At 44.0% G+C, this 4,507-nt stretch overlaps 1 long non-coding RNA gene across 1 annotated transcript; it reads right to left on the reverse strand.

Moving 5' to 3' along the window:
• On the reverse strand, window positions 1-3,908 carry LOC149988471 (uncharacterized). Its single transcript, XR_016504508.1, has 2 exons — window positions 404-3,908; window positions 1-139 (listed from the first exon to the last, which is right to left on the reverse strand). It is a non-coding gene; the product is annotated as an uncharacterized LOC149988471 (long non-coding RNA).
• Between the last annotated feature and the right edge of the window lie 599 nt (window positions 3,909-4,507).

A 4,507-nucleotide genomic window follows, 5' to 3' on the forward strand; every position in this document is an offset into this window, starting at 1 on the left:
AACTCAGATAAGGTAGTCTCTGAAAGGATCTTATGACATTGAAGCTCCGCAGCAGCATTACTTATTCCTAGTTTTGCATGTCCGTAACGCAGGCGCAGCTGTGTCCACTTGTCTTCTTTGGCTAGTAGTAGTTCTCGATCTGTCACAGAACAAAGGCTGCAGCAATATAGTAACAACGCAAGCGTTTTTTTCAAAAAGGAAGCCTACACACACTTAAATATTGAACAGAAAAGAATGTAATTGTGTCATGGAACCGAGGTCTTCTTAACATGTGATTTATTTCAAGAATAGAGACATCAAACCCTAATCACATCAACATCAAGAGCCCACAAAAGAAACCACGATTACTGCAACACTATTTCTGTTTTCAATAAATCCTCATGAGAGAAATGTGCAGAATTACCACTAGGAGTCTAATTCAGTGCAGAGTGAAGGTGCATCAAGAGTGGGAACACAAGATAGAAGCACCACATTGAAACCTATAATCCTAATGTCCACTATCTATCATCCTGGACCAAATGGAGTTTCCTGGTCAGAAATTGCAGTCTGAGAAAGCACAACTTTTCAACAGACTACTGCAGGTCCTCACCATTCAACGAAACTCCACAAAATTGGAGATTTCAATACTACGTGTGAGTAAGGGAAAGCCAGAAGAAATTCACACTTTCTTCATTGATATGATTGGCAGGAAAAGTAACGTCCACAAGGCAAGGCATATGTGTCAAACGAATGCAGGAGTTAGATTTGCATAATCCACGAAAATTTTACAAAGAAGTCACACACAGTAATACTGGTTTACAATTGTTATTACCGTTCCCTTATCACGGCCAGGTGGGAATATGTACACCGTTGTTGGGGTGTTTGTCTGTCAACCACTCATCATTGACAATGTCCAGAACAATGCCTGAATCAAATAGCTACGAAATTTTCCAGAGCACTACAAATCTGTTACTATGCACTAAGTGCTGTTCAACTGAAATGTAATCCATTACAGCTACAGCAGGCAGATAGTCCGTCTGCGATAGCGACTACGTTTTCCTCGATAACAACAATCACAATACAGCAGATGCTACACAAATTGAGCAATGAGAAGCAACGAGCCGCAAAAGAAACTCCATAGCGCACTACACCCCCGAAGTGAATTTGATCTTGGGAACCTCATTACAACGCAAAAAAACGCACGACGCCTCAATCTGAAGCCGCAGATCCACACGCATGAAAATTTTCGGAATACTCCAGCGGCAAATTCATATGCAAAACTGTTCCATTGCAGCACCATCCGATTCAAGACGAACAATAAGAGTTCGTCATGAAAAGAGTAGGATAAGCAATGACTTCCTGAACCTCGCTCTTAACGAATGATGTTTCCGTGATCCAAACGTCCAAAAGATTACATACCTCAATTTTTCTGAAACCTGCCCTCTGCCATGACTAGTGCAAAGAAAATTTGGATGGGGTAGGCCGAAGTCACACGGTTGTGGGTCACACAGCCATCGCCGTGAGGGTCACCTAAGCTTAACGAATTCAAGTGTGGTGTCACGGATCTTGTGTGCGCAGTCGTTGGAATTAGAATTTGGGAAACTTCTTTATTAGACCCTAATATGAGTCCAACTTCTTAAATAAACCCTCAATCAAGGTGCGCGTTGCTCTTGATGTCACGCGCTCCGTCTAAGTCGATGATTCGTACTTGTGTGACTTCCTTCTGCTTTTCCTTGCTGACCTTTGTGAAAGGTCTCAGGTCAGTGTTTTTCGGTGGATTTCGTGGCTGGGTTTGGTGTTAAGGTAGAAGATGATGGGTCCTTGGGCCTGCTTGACGTCCATTCGCAGTGGCCACGCAAAGATTCCGTCATGCCAAACCTGGAACTGATGCAGCTTTCAAACCTTTCTCGCCTTTCATATTGGTCTCGGTTGCCAATGTCGTCCTTAACGTATTACTGCATGTCATGAAATACGGATGCTCCGTGTGATCAATTCTTAACTTTTATTGTACTAATGTACCTAGGGTTTAGGGTTTCGGCGTTTCCCGTCTGTACAGTACTGTTGCTCTCTGCGTAGTTGTTGAACAGATGTACATGCGACAGCGTGAAGTTAGGAAGACTTTCCTTTATGAACCCTCTTTTTCTACAAATGTGCAAGTGTAGTGTTTTTCATACATGCTGTCATGATGATTCTTGTCATCTACGCGACGCCAGATTTATTCGTCACATTTGTGACTTATTAACGATCAGCCTTTGAGGATCGACAGTCCACAAGGAGGTACAAGCACAGAAATACATCATCTGCTGCTTATCCCCTTGCTTAACGTATAGCTTGTGATGTCTCTGATCTTGATACTTCACATGGTTTAGTGATGGAAAAATTCCTTTGTTTCTTTCCGTATTATTCACAAGTGATGCTTGATAGTTCTGTCCGCGGGCCTTGAGATACCATGCAGCTCTCAAACCCTCGTTCTGGCCACAACGTCGGTTTGAGGCTAGCGTTGGAAGAAACAACACATTATCCCTTCACATTTCATTGATTTTCAGTTCCTGAAATTTGAAGGGATAGCATGTTGCATTTCTTAGAAGGTGCTTGCTTACACTTAATACAGTTTGGTTAATCTGATTAGTTATTAATACTGACAATCCATGGAGGCTCTTTCGGCGGGTGTAAAGGCAGTGGGTTGTTCTTGAGAAGATACTCTAGTTCATGGAGTTGCAGCAATCATAAAGAGCTTTAATTGTTCAGTAACACGAAGCGTTCACAGACAGACCTTCTCGTGACCTTCCAGTTGCAGCATTACACCTCAAATCCCCATGTCTCTTCCTGTCCCTCATACAGGATTGGTGGCTTTCCCCGTCTATCACAACTTTGCATTGGCTGCAAACCTGAGAAAAATCGATAGCCCGTCAAGAAAGCATAAATGAAGAGGCAACTGTTAATAAGAGCACGTCATTATATAACGCTTCAACGTTATTGTTGCCTGTGCTTAGTGCCTACTTGAAAGCGAGATAGTTCAATTGGCTTTTAGTGTCCAGGCTCTTGAACCAGTCCAGCATCCTCGTCGCCTACCGTGCTATTTAACACATGCACAATCACATCTACAAATCTGGCAGGTTGTTGTTCTGCTACGATGCATTCATTGAATTGTAGATACATAACAGAAATAATGAACCGTGACCGCATGTCCCACACCTTCACCCGGGATGGTGCAAACTCTTCGATCCATGCCAAACAAGTCACAGAAGCTCAAAAGCATGACTCAATTAGACCCACTACATGCCCCCTCCTGCGGCAATCATGCTGCTGACACGGCACTTAAGCCATGCCTGAGGTGGCTGTCAATGAACTCTCACCCTGGGCTGTCGTTTTTGTTGGAACCATTCGAGTAAACCAAACAGATAGGCGTCAGCCTCATGTCAGAACCGCTGCACCTAATTTCGACCAAATTGCTGGAAGTTGAGAGACACAAGGTGGTATTCAGTTTGCATAAGTGCTGCTTCGAGTAGTCGATCCACTACCCGTTTGTAGGCTGGTTCCAGGAGGATTGTTAGCACCAATCCTTTCCCTAACTCCCTGCTACCCTCCCGCCGCATGATTTGATTTCTGACACTGCGTCTCCCAAACCACTCTGCACGGACAGATCCACTGGGGCCATTACCTGTAGGGCGATGATTGCACTGCTGGAGCTTGACCCTGCGGTGCGAAAATTGCCAAATTATTTCGGCACATGATTCCGGAGACGGCATCCATCAAGACGGAGACTAAATGTCCTTCGTTTTCATACACTTTCTTTTTCCACTTTCAGATCCCAGTCTGGTGCTACCACGTGGGATTCTGTGCTATACAAAATACATGAAACGAATATACCCACACACAGACCTCAGAAAATGCCTTCACCCTTCTTCCCACAAGCATCATGTGAAACAACGAGTGTGTGTGTGTGGATCCCCCCCCCCCTATAAAGACGACTTCTCCTCCTCATTCGTCCAGAATAATTCAATAATCATATTGCAGCTGGCCAGAAACCACAGTAAATAGGTCAAACTTTCACCCATCTGCTCGGGTACTATGTAAGGAGGTAGTTCGGCATTCATCACCTGAAACTCCCCACACGTACACAAATCAAAACTCTCTTTTTTTATTATAATGAGAATTATTTTGTTTTTGTTTTCCTTTATCCATCAATCAACCAGGTATATTGAACGAGGAACTTTACGGACAGGCCAGCATCGAGGAATGGCTCCGGGATTGTTCGTCAAGGAGAAAAGAAAGAGAGGGGGCTTGGGTTAGAGTGATGTCAGAGTGCCTTTGCACACCATGTCAACAGTGTATTATTGGAGGGGGAGATGTGATTCTCACTGACTGCGCCAGCTTCATCAGAACAATGCCGTGGTCCTAGCTCCGCGTGTTTCACAGAGCCCAGCACAGATAGATACGTGCCATTTTTTTATAGCCCAGTTTTGGGTTTACTGCATTATTGCATAGGGTTGTGGGAGTTGAAACAAACTGCTAGTGATTGTGGTAC

The sequence above is a fragment of the Physcomitrium patens genome, chromosome 8 (genome assembly GCF_059467195.1).
Source record: "Physcomitrium patens ecotype Gransden chromosome 8, ASM5946719v1, whole genome shotgun sequence".
Taxonomy (NCBI): domain Eukaryota; kingdom Viridiplantae; phylum Streptophyta; class Bryopsida; order Funariales; family Funariaceae; genus Physcomitrium; species Physcomitrium patens.